This window comes from Rhincodon typus, chromosome 9 (assembly GCF_021869965.1).
Source record: "Rhincodon typus isolate 14 chromosome 9, sRhiTyp1.1, whole genome shotgun sequence".
Lineage (NCBI taxonomy): Eukaryota > Metazoa > Chordata > Chondrichthyes > Orectolobiformes > Rhincodontidae > Rhincodon > Rhincodon typus.
In genome coordinates, this window is record NC_063340.1 from 36603338 (window position 1) to 36620068 (window position 16731).

Here is a 16731-nt window from a genome sequence, read left to right on the forward strand (position 1 = left end):
CCCCCCTCCCCCCACCCCAGTCTCCAGACCCTCAGTCAGAACCTGACCATTCCTCTCGGTTCAATGTCAAAGAGGAAGGCCAGGCCAATTAGGTACATTAGCTCCCTGTGCAAGCAGACACCTTTTAGAGACCAGTTTGTATAAAATTCCATTTCAGTTGCTTTTCTTGTTGAATGTTTGTGGCCTTTATCGCATCTGACGTCAAGTGGCTAGATTGCACCATTGAGTAGTGAAAGTAGAGGACTGGGCAGGCAGTCTGCAACAAGGACTGGCTTTCCCCCAGGTTTCAGTCTTCAGGGTTGTCAGTGCTTGTGTTCTGCTCATAGAAGGAGAATATGGAGCATTCAACAGTCCCAGGAATATACCCATAAAAAAGGTTTTCATCCTGATCGTCTTCGCCAGTAGGAAACAAGCATTTTTTTTGTGTTTAAAGCAGAGTTCTTCCACTCGACACAACCACGTCAGGATACTGTGGTGCAGTTTACAGAATGTTTTTCAGCGTCTTCAATCAAAACGGCAAATTTGAATTACAGATTGCATTATGTGTCACCGGAATCGACATGAATAGTAAAAATCTAAAGCTTGCGACATTAAACTACAAACCTCTGACACTAGAAAGCAGTTGACTGGAAAATCATCATTTTCTATCCTTTAAGTACCCACTTTATCCAATAGGTTAAATAGCAGGGCCCTGCCCTGTATAACGATTGTTTAGATGCAAATGTAGAATTTACGTGCACTTGTAACTTTAGGAAGAAATGCCATTGAACTACTGAGCTGGAGCATTCTGAACAGCCATTGTGGCAAATTGTATTTTGACTGTATTTTTCTTCTCCATTCAGGATTGCAACATTTTACATGCATTTTTGTGTATTCATTAATGGAAATACACAAAGTAAGGATGCAGTTTACTGAGTATGATATTTACATAACCTGTGACCATCATTGGTGCTCTAAACTCACTGCGCCATTTGAGATTCTGAAAACATGAGGCATCATTTTGTAATGTGTCAGAATTAAGCAGAAAACAACAGGAACTCAAGACCTTCTTAATTCTGTCATTTTGATGTAGCCTTTCCTTCCTGTAATTAAGACATATTTGACTAGCAAAATACAGAATCTCTGCACATGGAAATTCTGCTTTACTAATATTTAACAAAGAATATTTGATATTGTTACTCTGAATACCTTATACTGTAATGCACCCACATATTGGTGTATGACAATCTCATGAACGTCATATCTTGTGGAATCTGCCGTGATGTAAATTAAACATTCCAAATAGCTGAAGAAGGGTCTAGGCCTGAAATGTCAGCCTTCCTGCTCCTCTGATGCTGCTTGGCCTGCTGTGTTCATCCAGCTCTACAACTTGTTATTCCAAATAGCTGTTGGATATTTGTAATGTAAAGACAGTCTTGAATTAATGTTAGGGAAAGTAAGAAAGCTATGCTTTTGTGTTTAAATCTGAGAATAGAATAGCTGTAAATGGACTTTTTTATTTGCAATTTGCTCCTGCAAAAGAATGTTTTCATAGGATGCATAATACATTGTTAATTGACTTCTGAGAATTTTTTTTGAATTGATTCATGGGATGTGAGTGTCACTGGCCAAGCCAGTATTTATTGCCCATCCCTAATTGTCCAGAGGGGACTTAAGAGGCAAACACATTGCTGTAGGTCTGGAATTACATGTTGCCCACACCAGGTAAGGACAGCAGTTATCTTCCCAAGAGGACATTAGTGAATCAAATGGGTTTATATGACAATCAACAATAGTTTCATGGTCATCGTTAGAGCCTAAATTCCAGTTTTGTATTGAATTCAAATTCTACCGTCTGCTATGGCATGATTCGAACCCAGGTCGGCAGGACATTACCTGGATCTCTGGATTAACACTTTACCACTAATTGAAGTGACTGATAGATTCAGAGCCAGGATTAGTTAATGACATCTTGGTAAAGGAACCCCTAGGCAATAGAAATCTTAACATGGCAGAATTTCAAATTCAGTTCGAAGAGATGAAGCCTGGTTCTAAGACTAGTGTATAAATCTAATGAAGATAATTGTATCAGTTTGAAGCCAAAGCTGACTAAAATTAACTGGGAAACTAGGTTGCACAGTAGGAAAGTAGAGATGCAGTAGTAGACATTTAAGGAGATATTTGGTAACTCTGAGGAAAAAAATTATCCCAATGAGTAAGAAACATAATTGCAGAAGGATGCATCGTTCATGGCTAAATAAGCAAGTTAAGCATACTACCATATTAAAAGAAATACCACACAATCCTGCAGAGGTTAGTGTTTACTTAGAAGGTTAGTCAGATTTTAAGGACAAGAGGGAATATATTACGGCTGTACAGGACATTGGTGAGGTCACTAGTAGAACACTGCATTCAATTCCAGTCTCATTGCTAAAGGGAATGTGTTGTTAAACTTGAAAGTGTTCAGAAAATATATACATGGATGTGGCTGGGATTAGAGGGTTTGAATTATAGGGAGAGGCTGAATAGGATGGGGCTTTATCCCCTGGAGTGTCGGAGCTGAGGGGTGACTTAATAGAGGTTTATAAAATCATGAGGGGCATGGATAGGGTGAAGAACCAAGGTATTTTTACCATGGTAGGGGAGTCCAAAACTAGAAGGCATAAGTTTAAGGTGAGAGGGGAAAGATTTAAAAGGGACCTGAAGGGCAACTTTTTCATGCAGAAGATGGTGCATATATGGAATGAGCTGCCAGAGGAGGTGGTGGAGGCGGGTACAATTACAACATTTAAAAGACATCTGATGGGTACATGAATGGGAAGGGTTCAGAGGGGTATGGGCCAAAAGCTGGCAAATGGGACTACATCAGTTTAGGATATCTGATTGGCATGGACAAGTTGGACTATAGGGTCTGTTTCTGTGTTGTATAATTGCATGACTCTATGACAAATAAGACAATAAAAAGAGAGAAAGTGGACCAAGAAGGTAAGCTAGCTATTAATATTAAATAAAGTTGTAAGAATATTTAAGTATTTAAATAGAAAAGAACAGCATAAATTCTAACATTGGTATTCTAGAGGGTGAGTCTGAGGAAATGACAGAAACCAGGAAATGTTGGCTGCATTGAAAAGGTATTTTGTATCTGTTTTCACTGTGGAAGACAGAAAATTTCCTAAAGGCACTGGAAATCATGAAGTGGAAGAAAGGGGAACTAAAACCAATCACCACAAGTGCTAGGGAGGAGGTGCTGGGAAAACTGTTAGACCAAAAGTCTAGATCCCCCAGCACATGAAGGACACTATCCTTGGTTTTCAAACGAAGTGGCTACAAAGTAAGCAGAAGCGTTGATTACAATTTTCCATTTTTAGGAGAAACTGGAATTAAGGGACAAAGTTTAAGAATAAGAGGGATTATTTTTAAGATAGAGATTAGGACAATATTTTTCCCATGGATGTTTGTGAGTCTGTAGAATTCTCTTCCCCAGAAAGCAATAGAGATTGATTATTCACTTTACTCAAGGGGACATAAATAGATTTTTAATAGACAAGGGAGTCAAAGGATATGGATCGGGTGCAGATGAGAAAGTGGAATTGATCAGTTGTGATCTTGTTGAATGGCGCAGCAGGACTAAAAGGCCAAATGGCTTATTTCTGCTCCCAAATCTTCTGTTCCTCTGTTTAGATAAATGATGAAAATGATAATTAATGATTGTTACAATGTGTTTTGAAACCGCATCCTTAAACCATTACTTTAAGCCATTAGCTTACTCCAGTGACTTTATCATTATATCATTGCCTTTCCAATGTAACCATTGAGGCTGAATGAGCAAGTGACGTATGACTAGCCCTCTGGCAATGCTGCACGCAATTCAACACTAAAAGCCAGTTGACAAAGGTCAACTATCAGTTTCATGGAGTTCTGAAGAAAGGTCACTGGACCTGAAATCTTAATTCTGATTTCTCTCCATAGATGCTGCCAGACCTGCTCAGTTTTTTCAGCAATTTCTGTTTTTGTTCTTCATTTCCAGCGGCCACAGTTCTTTCAGTTTTTAATCAATTTCATTTGTTTGTTTTTTATTTGTTTTTCACCATTAGCCAGCATTTGATTTCAACTCAACACTTATCTACAGTGATAGGACTGAAATTAGGTGCTGTGCACTGCCAGGAATCACAGGGACAATCATTTTGTTATGTTGGAATTTCATGTACAATGTCACCATATTCCTGCAGTTATGACATAAAGAACAAGCTGGGGTAGGGCAAGATGGAAACATGCAACTTAAAATAGTTTATCCAAAATAAATTTGGTGACACCAATTTAGTCACACACACTGATTTTAGTAGAAAATACACTGACTCAATAAGGGCTCTTGTTGCACAATGTTGTGTCCCTACCTCTGGGCCAGGTAGTTCAGGTTCAACACCCACCTGCCCCGGATGTATGTTATAACATGTTTAAGCATATTTCTTGAAAATATTTCTTTATATACTTGCAGAACACTGGTAAATATATTTCATTTGTACGTTTACTGAACTAACATCTGCCACATTTCAGTAACCTAGAAGGTAAAGCATGTACAATGATCAAAAACACTCACTGTTTTTTCTCTTAATATTTCAGAAATAAAAGCACAAAAATCAAAGTACTCATGCATGTGTAATAAGAAATGTATAACAAGACATGCATGTAATAAGAGATGAAATGAGGACAGTTAAGAGAGATGATCTAAGATCAGATGATATGCAGTCTATTTGGGCAGCGGTAAAAAAGTAGCCAGGGGAAAATAGATATTAGTAGGAGTAGTGTACAGACCCCCAGACAGCAGCCACTCAGTGGGAAAGGCTATAAATCAACAAATGATAGGAGCATGTGGAAAGAATGGAATGGAAAAATTCACTATAGAAAGCTGCAACACAAAGGGACTTGGGGAATACTTGTGCACAGAACACAGAAATCTAACACACAGGTGCAGCAGGTAATCAAAAGGTTGATGTAATGGTGCCCCTTACTTCAAGGCGGGGAGTGGAATATAAGAGTAGGGAAGTCTTACTGCAACTGTACAAGGAAAGATACCATTTTATTAGAGGCAGCTCAGAGAAGGTTCACTAGGATGATCCCTGGTAAGGAAGGATTATCTTATGAGCAAAAGCTAAACAGGTTGGGATTAGTCTCATTGGGGTTTATAAGAATGAGAAGTGATCTCACTAAAACATATAGAACTGTTAATGGGTTTGACAGGGTAAATGCTGAGAGAATGTTTCCACATAGTCTCAGAATAAATGGACACCAGTTTAAGGCTAAAATGAGGACTTTCGTCTCTCAGAGGTCTCAGAGTCTTTAGAATTCCTTGCCACAGATGTGACTGAATTGCCCCATAGTGTCCAGGATGTGCAGGCTAGGTGGGTTAACCATGGTATACGCAGAGTTTCGGGGTAAGGGTGGGGCAGCAGGGTCTGGGTAAGATGTTTTTTGGGCAGTCGCTGCAGACTTGATGGACTGAATGGCTTCTTTCAGCAGTGTAGGAATTCTATTACCAATTATATGATTCTACAGAGTTATGGGGCAGAGTCCTTGTGCATGTTTAAGGCTGATATAGGTAAATTCTTGTTCAGCATGGAATTACGGGTTATGGGGAAAACACAGGAAGGAATATGAAGAATTTCAGATCAACCATGATCCAACTGAATGACAGAGCAGGCTCGAAGGCCTATTCCTGTTCCTATTTCTTAAGGTCTTATGGTGTTGCATGGTGTGTATTAGGCTCATGTGCCCACTGAATGTCTATTATCTTTTATTCAATAATCAAAATTCTGATTATCTATATCTGGATTCATCTGCCATCGCATGTGCCTAATAATGAATGCATTGGATAATACTGCCTTAAAGTCTGTTGATTAAAGACTCTTCCTCAAAGCCTGTCCCAATCAAATTTGTTTGTCCACTTTTGATGTTCCTGCCCTAAGGTAACATGTTTGAAATGTAGCCAATAATTATTGTGTTAGGTTACATGAATGATTATTACATCCGTATGGCATTCATGTTTCTGTTAATTTTAACAGAAATGTTTTATCTATTTGAAATACAGTGTATACAAAAACTGCATTAAATGTTATTGTGCCATTGCTGCAAACTATTAATTTCTATTTTTTTTTTATCTCTGTTGCTTACTGTAAGAAAAATGTAAACAAAATTATCAACCATTTCACTTGCCAACCTTTATTAGGTCCTTTGAGCTTTTAGCACATCTGGTAGAACTATACATTTCAAGGAAAGTAACTGTGTCTTTGCACAATCAGTTTTCAGGGACTTCCTTTGTGCTGGTAATACAAATCCAGTGTACAAGCCTTTAGTCTGTCTGAACTATGAACTGACTGTTTTCATAGATATTGATCTTGGGTCCAGAATGTGGTAACCATGTTAATCAATTTCAAGTCAAAGTTTTTCCTTAAAATGTTTATTTTACTGATAAATCAGGATGTCACATTATGGACTTAGATCTATGCCTAGAGTTCTTTTGAATTTTTGTGGTAGTAAATGAAATCAGTTGTATTCTTTAAAGTTATGGCATCAAATCCATCGCAAGAAAAGCTGAGTACTCATCTCAAAACACTGAACAGTTTTTTTGAAGGTCTATTACAACTTTAATACACTAAATTGGATCAAGGGGACTTAGTTAAGCCTACCACCCTGTTCATCTTTTTTCAACTTAAAGCCTACCTGTTTTCTACAAATGGTATACCATATAAATAACCACTTATTATATCAGTTGATGTAAAAACTGCAGCAAGCATGTAATGCCCTTACCTTAAAGAAACATCTCTAGACTATTCACAGGTACATTATTGAAGGACGTTTGACACTAAGACACATAGAGAGACATTAGAATAGATGGTCAAAAATAGATTCATAGGTAGTTTTTAAAGGGACTGAGGTGGGGATGGTGAGGGACTGAATTCCAGAGCTTGGCATCTCAGCAGTTGAGGTCACAGAAGGAATGGAGTTGTGGAATGACCAAGGATGATGGCTTTGGTCCTCCCAATAATTAATGGAGGGAATTTTTGCTAATCCAAAACTGGATGTAGGACAAGAACATAATAACTCTGAGGCAGTGGTGGGTACAAGAGAGGAATTTGTGGGAGAGAACTGGAATGTGCCTCAGATGAATACAGTAGGAAATGAGTAAATGTTTCAGGCCCCTTAAGCCAGATCCACCATCCAATCAGATCATGGCTGATTATCAGCTTAACTCCAGATATCAACCTTTGTCCCGTGCCCATTAATACTTTTGGTTAACTGCAGCCTATTCAACCCAGTTTATGTAATATCAATTATCATTGCCAAAGTGAATTCCAAACTTCTTCCACTCTTTGCACACAGAAATATTACCTAATTTCACTCCTCACGAGGCTGACTGTACATTTTAGTAGTTGCTTTCTAGTCCTAGGCACATCAACCAGCAGAAATTGTTTCTCCCCCTCTACCATATATTTTCCCATTAATGTCTTGAATACTTTCAACAAATCACCATTTAATTTTCTAAATTCCAGGGAGCATTTCCTGTGCATAAACTCTCCTCATAATGTATCCTTTAGTGTCTAAATAAATCGGCATTGTGTTTTCTGCAAGGCCTTTATATTCTTCCTAAGGTGTGGTGCCCAAAACTGCACATAGTCCTCCAGGTGTGGTCTACCTAGGGCTTTGGATAGCTGAAGCATGACTTCTACCCCGTTATGTTCTAATCCTCCAGTTATATATATTACAACATTTTAATGATGTATTTGCATGGAGCCTTAAGTTTTTTTGGACCATTTCACCACTTAGAAAATATCCCATCCTATGCTTGTTAGGTCCATGGTGGATGAACACACATTAGTTTTTATTGAAATCTATTTTCTACAATCTTATTTTTTGGTTTGACCTATCAATATCTCTCTTAATTTCATGCTTCCATCTACACTGCTTACAATGCCACCTACTTTTAAGTCCTAAGCAAGTTTAGATATATAGCTTTCTATACCAGCATCCAATAATGTGATCTTCATAGTACATCACTAGTCACATTCTACCATTTAGAGTACCTGCTCAATATCTCCACTTCCTATCTCCAGCCACTGAACCAATTTCTTAAACAGATGAATAATTTGCCTTTGGAAGCAAGCTTCAGCTTTAGCCAACAGTCTCTTATTCAAGGGGCTCATCAAAAACCTTCCAGAGGTCTATATCAATAGTATCTGTAGACATTCAGCTGTCCACTACTTAAGTCACCTTTTCAAAATATTCAGATTCAATTTACATAGTTATGCCAATCCTTTCTGATCAGCTGGAAAATTTCAAGATGTCCAGTCACTCTATCTTTAATAATAAACTCTAGTAATTTTCTGACAACAGACATTAACTAACTGGCCTATAATTCCATGGTTTTCCTCTCAAATCGTTCTTAAATAGCAGTGTGGCATTGGCAATATTTCTATCTAAAGGAATAGTTCCCAAATCATGTGAAATTTGGAAGATTAGAATTTGGGCATCTACAATGCCCTCACCTACTCCATTTGAAATCCTGAAGTGGAAACCATCTAGTCCTGGGGATTTGTCACATTTTAGTGCCATTATTTTCTTAAATACTTTGTGTCAGTATTTATAGAAAAGGAAGAGGTACCAGTTATCCATGGAAAGCAATATGGAATTGGGGCCAGGGACTTGCTAACTATAAACAAAGTAACAAAAATTATTCATTATGTTTGCCATTTACGTCCTTTCCTTGGCAGTATGAACATTACTTGGTCCACTTTGCACTTAAACACTATTTTAGAATATGAAGAACGGTAAAGGTATAGAAATTATAGAGGGGGGACTGTGATAACATGAACAAATTAGCATTGAAAGGGAGGAGGTATTAACAGCTTTAGTGGGCTTGAAAGTGGATAAATCCCCTAATGGTATGTATCACAAGCTGCTGTGGGAGGCACGGAAATAGATTGCAGGAGCCCTGACATTAATTTTCGAATCCTCTACGGCCGTAGGAGAGGTGTTAAAGGAACTGAAAGATAAGCAATGTAGCACCATTATTAAAGAAGGGTGGTAAGGTTAAACCAGGGAACAATAGGTCAGTGAGTATATTATTAGTGGTAGGGACACTTTTGGAAAAAAATCTAAGAGACAGAAATAATCTTCACTTGGAGAGACAAGATTAATCAAGAGTAGCATGGCTTCATAAGAGGAGAACATGATTGAATTTTTTGAGAAGGTGGCTAGGTGTGTAAATGACTGTAATGCATTTAATGTAGTCTACATGGACTTCAGTAAGTCTTTGACAAGATGCTGCATGGGAGACTGGTCAAGAAAGTAAAAGCTCATGGGACCCAGGGCAATTTAGCAAATTGGATCCAAAATTAATTTAGTGGCAGAAGGCAGAATGTGCAGATTGAAGGTTGTTTTTGTGACTGGAAGCAGGCATCTTGTGCTGTACCACAGGGTTCAGTGCTGGTCCCCTTGCTGTTTGTTGCGTACATTAATGATCTAGGTATGAGTGTAGGAGTTGTGATTTTGCAGATGACGTACAAATTGATTATGTGGTAAATGACAAGGAGGAAAGTCTTTAGGCTACAGAATAATGTAAGCAGGCTGTTCAGATGGACAGAGCAATGGCAAATGGAATTTAATCCTGATAATTCAAGAAGATACATTTTGGTAAGACTAACAAGGTAGTGAATACACAGTGAATGATAGGACCCTTGGAAATATTGATGAGCAGAGGGACCTTGGTGTACATGTGCAAAGATCCTTGAAGGCAGTAGGACAGGTGAAAATAGTGGTTAAGAAGGCAAATGGGATATTTGCCTTTATTAATTGAAGCATTGAATACAAGAATAAGAAGGTTATGTTGGAGCTATATAAAACATTAGTTAGGCCACAGCTTGAGTACTGTGTACAGTTGTGTCGTCACGCTGTAGGAAGGATGCAATTGCACTGGAGATGGACAGAGGAGATGCACCAGTACCCTGGCTGGGATAGAGCAGTTTAGCTTTGAAAAGAGGCTAGATAGGCTGAGGTTGTTTTGCTTGGAGCAGAGAAGCTTGAGGGAGTGACCTGATTGAGGTGTACAAAGTCATAAGAGCCATTGATGAGATAGGAATGAACTTTTCACTTTAGTGGAGGAGTCAATAATCAGAGGGCATAGATTTAAGGTATGGAGCAAAAGCTTTCAAGGGGTTTTAAGCAAGATTTTATTCCACCCAGAGAATGGTGGCTATTTGCCTGAAAGGATGATGGAGGTGGGACTGACACAACATTTAAGAAGAATTCAAATGATCATTTGAAAAATCATAGTATCCAAGGTTTTGGGCCAAGAGCTGTGAAATGGGACTAGAATAGATAAGTGCTTGATGGCCAACAGGCATAATAGACTGAAGGGTCTTGTTCTGTGCAGTTATATACCTCTGTGACTCTAATTGTAATAAATGTATGAGCTGATTTTGATATTCCTTATAGTGTACTCCCTATTGCATATCTTATTATCTGTTTTTCACCCTTTGCTCTCTTTGTATCATTCCTATTCACCAAGTTCTCAGCTGATTTTACATCTTACACATTTCTTTTAGTTTACTGTCATTTCTTACTTTATCAGTTGTCCATGGCTGTCTTTTCTGGTAAGTGGAACTCTATTCCTAAGGGTATCACCTGATTATGTACCATTTTAAATTCCTTTTCTGAAAATCTCCCACAACTATTATGTCATTTTTCTCATTAACAGATTTCTCCTGTTTATTGTGATCAGTCTCTCTCTTAACCCATTGAAGGTTTCCCTAATCTAGAATCTTAGTGGCCGTTCTTTCAAATACTATTGTTGATCTGTTGAATTTTATGACAGCTATTAGATTAAGTGACTAACTGTTCCACCACCACTGATGCTCAGTAGCAGCAGTATATACTATCTGCAAAATGTAATGCGGCAGTTCATTAAGATTCCTTAATCAGCATCTTCCAAACCCATGAACGCTACCATCTAGAAGGACAAGGGCAACAGATGCATGGGAACACCACCACCTGCAAGTTCCTTTCCAATCCACTCACCATCCTGACTTGGAAATATATTGTCGTTCCTTCAGTGTCACTGGGTCAAAATCCTGAAACTCCCTGCCTGATGTCATTGTGGGCCAACCTGCAGCATCTGTAGCAAATGGATTGGCATGGTATGGCAGTAACCCAGCCAGCCAGTGATGCCCAAATCTCAAGAATAAATAAATACGATAATGTTCACACACCATTAGGCTATTAACTACATTAGGCATTTTTCACATTACTTAGTCTAATATCGCATTCTTTCTTGTTGACTCTAGGAGCTATTTCTTGCACAAAACTATCCCAAGCAATTTAAGAAGCTCATTACCTTTCTTACATCTGCTTATTCCCCCCAATCTATTTGGAAGTAAAGTGCCCTGTTGACCCACTGTGTTTCTGGCATGGATTTGACTAACGCACTTATCCAATCTACCACTTCACACCTTCTGTGTGCCCCATACAAGGCTCCCGCGATTCTTAAATCTTTTTCTGTTTCTGAACTCTAAACCTAAAGTCACCACAGGAAGTAAGTACTTCAGTGTTGGTCGGGTGAGGTGAAGTTATGGTGGTAGTAAATAAAGCATCTGTATCTCCAGCATCTGTAGTATTATGTATTAATATTATTATTCTTTATTAAGGTGGTCGGAAGCTGGCCTAGAGCTTAACCAACAGCATAAACCTGCTGCAATTTATAGTCTGCTTCTCTGCTGTAACATCAATATGTACCTGAACATTGAGATTAATACTGCACAATCATTCAAAGGCAAAATACTGCAGATGTTGGAAATGTGAAATAAAGATAGAACTTGCTAGAAAGACTCAGTGGATCGTGCTGCATCTGCAGAGAGAGAAACAAGAGTTAATAGGCTGAATCTTCCCATTTTTAAGCTCTGTTATTTCGGGGAGTTTCATGAAAGGTTTCTTATCTTAGCTCACAGCGATTGTTCTCACGCTATCTTCCACCCATCGCCTCAGTTATTATGCAAGTGGCTTCTTTGGCATTTTCTTGTGCAATCATGCAGCAAAATTCCCACTGTTCCTGAGATTTTCTGACAAACCACTGGTGCCATTTTAAAGCCTACCAGCTCACCATTTCAGATGCTTCAAGAATCACTTTCTACACTGAGCTCTTTGGAAATTGACATGTCTAAGAAAGGGGAGCTGACATCCCATGTTCCAGATAGGGAGCCAGAGGTCCTGGACAATGGGACGGTTGAGAGGGGGTCCGCCTATACCAGGCAGACCACCAGAGGAAGCTAAGACATCAAACACAGCTGGCTTGGACACAGAGAGCCACCCAGGTTGGTGCTGTCTCCACGGTCAGACAGAATGTACAGCCTGGCAGAAAAAGTCAATAACCTTTTGTGCTCTGCATTCATAAGTGCTGCCATCTTTTGTCTAACGTACTCACTCTAACTCTGCCACTGCTCACAAACCTCACTAATGCTCATGGATGACCAACCTCACTTGACAGCCATCTGATCCTTGTGAGCTTAAGTCCTCCACTGGCATTAGCTTTGAGATGATGGACCAGGACATCCTCACTCTTCTGGGGAATTGAACTTTGCAGCTAACTGCTCTGTATCCTTTACACCATGGTCTGACTACTCTCTTGCACCTCCTTGGTGAATCTTCTCCTGTTGCTTCTTCCCCTGGAGAGTGTGCAACAGCCACTGATGGTTACTGTGCTTGCTGAAACTCTTTTCTCCACTGTCTCCTTCTCCAGTAGGAGCAAGCCACAAGAAAGATAAGGGCTTGTCTTCTGACATTTCAGCCCCATTAGAAGTTCGACTGTAGAGAAAGTGAGAGATCACACAACGTTATCGAAGGGATGCGTGGGCCTTACATCCTTAACAATTAAAATGAATGTTCAGCCCTCACAGTGGCATGGAGACTTCCTGAGGACATCATAATCATGCCTTAATAAGGAGTTCTGAGATTTGTGACGTTATTAAATGCACAAAATGGACAACCAAAATGTCTATGTTTCATTGGGAGTAGGCATCTGCCAGTAGGTCCTGATAAAATTGTACCCCAGGCTTCAAACCTCCCTTCCCCATTATAGCCCAAGTCCTAGCAGGCTCTTCTGTGTGAGGATATGGTAACTGTTGTACGTTGTCTTCCAGTACTTGCTATAGATTATTATTGTCAAATGGAATAATCAGTTTCAGTATTTAACTTCCTTGTTACAATAGGATTGGTTGAGCTGACATCACAAGATGTCAGTCAGTGAGTATAATGTAATTTTCATTATTTTCTCAGGCTATAGCTTGTTATCAGCATAATTTAGCAAATACTGACCTCCAGGAGAACTGAGAATTGAAAGTAGAGGTTAACATTGCTTAAATCATGAAAAGACTGATTATTAGAATTGCTCCTTTCAGGGCTGCCAAAAAAAAAGGTTGCAAACTCCCACGCCAGTGGAAAATAAAGAAACTTACTCCTCCTACTTTGTATGCGGTCCCAGCCGTTTTGTGAACTTACTGAGCAGTTAACTTTCAATTAAGCTTGGTGAGGCTGTAATTTTGAGTTCGCACAAGTGACTTTCAGCTCTGCCTGTGACCAAGAAATATCCCTGATTCTTCATTTCTCTCTTTCTGTTGCTACCTCTGTGACACTAATGATTGGACCCAACCCTGACCACATTGGATTGAGCCCTTTCACATTACTATCAATGTGCCTCTGTATGCCTAGAGCCCAGGGAGTCCTATGCCCTCGGTGGCTCTCCACCTTCCCCATGTAGAGGCTAGGTTAATTGTGACCTGCTTGTACAATTATTGCATTTATTATTCGTAATGCAGAATAAAATCAAATAGGTATGGGCAAAATTAAACATCATTCAGTCTACTGCATTAATATTTGATTATTTTCCCTGCATCATTACACATAATTTTCCATGGATAAATTCTATACAGTAAGAAATTAAGACTTAACATGAGTAAACCTCATGAATACAACAAAATTAACTATGCGTAAGAGTGTAGTGCTTACAGTCTTGGACTATCAATTTAAGAGGTGTGAATTCAAATCCTGCAGTGACAACTTGTGAAATTGACCTCAATATATTTGGCAGATAAAGCCATGGAGAAAGTTCAAAAAAGATCTGCAGCGATAATACCAGAACTGAAAAAATATAACTATCAGGAAAGACCAAACATGCTGGGTCTGTTTTTTTGCTTTCACTGTTACAGGGTTAATATCCCCAAATTCACTTGCTAATCATATTATGTGTGGACTGCAACAGTACATGAAGATGGCTCACCACCACCTTCTCAAGGGCAATTAGGGATGGGCAATAAATGCTGGCCTTCCTAGTAAAACCCTGTCCTCTGAACATATGAGAAAAGAATAGACTGTAAGGTGACCCAGGAGTAGTTTCTAAATTTATAAAGGGATTCTTTGAGACAGATGGAGAGAAGATGCTATTACCTATGAAAGAATCCAAAACTAGGGACTATAAACAAAAGATCACCAACAATGATCCAAACAGAAACTTAGGAGAAATGTGGAACTCATTGCTCATGTAGCAGATGAAGCCAATGGCATTGATACATTTAAGTGAATTTGGAGAAACATATGAGAGCAAAAAGGTTTAGAAAGATATATTGACAGAGGGAGGTTCAGTAAATTGGCTGGGATGAGGTTTATTTGGAGAGAGAATGTGCACTGGCGTGAAACCAAGTACCCTGGTACTGTGATACCGATAGGAGAAATAACTATAAAAGCTGTGATCTTTCTGTAAAAACTCAATGCAATCACTAATGTTCTTCAAGAAAAGCGTATGCCATTCATACCTGGTTGGCCCACGTGTGATTCTTGACCACACAAGGGGCTGACTCATTGGGTGTAATTTAGTGAGGCCCACTGGAGTGGCCAAGATGGTGGCCAGGCCTGGAGAATTGTATATGTGGCCATATGTCAAACTCTTTGTGCTGAGGTAACTGTCCAGCATTAGAATTAACCACGTGGTCAGAATAGGGGAGATTTTATCAGTGTGACACTGGGATAGAGTGAGTAACTGGAAATTTGTGGTTATGTAGGAATGTGGGGCAGAGGGCGAAAAAGGCATTTAAAGTAAGGCTTACTGCAAGAAATAAAATATCTGGAGTGAGAGGTGAGTGGGAAAGGAAATAAGGCACAGATCGAGTGGCCTACCTGAACTAAGACCAATGGTGGCATGATGTCATGAGTGCAGGGAAAGTAACTTCTGGTGAGTAGATTTGGTTAGTACTTCCAGTCTTTAAATTGAAAGTTAGGTATTTAGTTTGTTAAAGTCCATAGACTTGGTTCCTCTCTTTTCCTCGGAAATAACTTGTCAGGTTTTAAAAGTAAGTTTATATTTATTCTAAGGGTAACAAATAGTTTTTAACATTATGGGATGGCAGGTCAGAAGGACCAAGTGGAGTGCAGTAAATACTGTGTATCCCAGACAAAAACATCAGCAGGAAAGTGTCACCGGCTTCAGAAACCGGAACTCTGGATTCGGAACATGAATAGTGGCTTGGGGTCATTGTTATGCAACTACAAGGCAGAGGACTATGTGGATAGCACAAAGGAAAGTGGTCACAGCATACAGGCAGAGAAGGAATGGGTGACTACCAAGCAGGTAACACAGGAGTCCTCATGTCTACCTGCTTGAAATCGGAATTTTATTTTGGAAACTGAGGGTGATGGTTCCTCAAGGAAGTGCAGCCAGTGCCAAGCCCAAGGTAATGTGGGTGACTCAGCTGTATGCGGGAGGAGGAAGAAGAATGGAAGATGAATAATTGTAGGGGATTCCATTGTCAGGGCATCAGACAGGCATTAGTGTGGCAGTAAATGTGACTCCAGGATGGAATGTTGCCTCCCTAGGGCCAGGGTCAAGGATGTCACAGAGTAGCTGTCGAACATCCTTCTGAGGGAAGGGAATAAGCCAGAAGTCACAGTCCACATTGGTACCAGTGACATCGGTCGGAAGAGAGATAAGGTCCTGAAGGCAACTTTCAGGGAGTTAGAAAGGAAATTAAAAACCAGTGATGTCCAGATTAATCCCAGTGTCACAGACTGGTGAATATAAGAACAGGAGGCTTGATTGTTTGAATACATGGCTGTAGAGCTGGTGGAAGAGGGAGGCACTGGATTTCTACAGTATTGGGATGGTTTCTAGGGCAGGTTGGACCTGGACAAACAGCATGGGTTATATTTTAACAGGACTGGGATTGAGCTATCCTCATCGGGAGATTTGCTGGTGCTGTTGGAGAGGGTTTAAATAAGCTCGAGAGGGGGATGGGAACCTGAGGGGTAACCTAAATTGGAAGGAAGTAATTTTGGTGATTGGAAGTCAAAAAAATGCCAGGGAGTCCAGGAGACAGTAAAAACAAAACTGATCATCAACACTGCTGCGTAAGCAGAATGTGTCAAAAGACAAAGTTAATAGCACTAAGAGCACTCATGTTTTACTCAGAGGATTGTGAATCTTTTGATTTCTCTACACCAGAAGAATCTGCATGCTCTGTCTTTGAGTGTTGAGGGTGGAGATTGATAGCTTTCTGATTGCTAGTTGTGTGTAGGCTTATGGGAATGGGGTGGGCACAGATTGAAGAGTGTTCAGCCGCAATCGTATTGAATGGCCAGACAGGCTTGACAGGCTAAATAGCCTTCTCCTGTTCATTTGTTCCTATGAAGTAAACAGCAGCATAAGGACTGACACATGAA

At 39.6% G+C, this 16731-nt stretch overlaps 1 protein-coding gene across 1 annotated transcript in view; it reads left to right on the plus strand.

Moving 5' to 3' along the window:
- Nucleotides 1–16731, plus strand: part of pde10a (phosphodiesterase 10A) — a 437158-nt gene that overhangs the window by 356 nt on the left and 420071 nt on the right. The gene's annotated exons all lie outside the window — the stretch shown is intronic.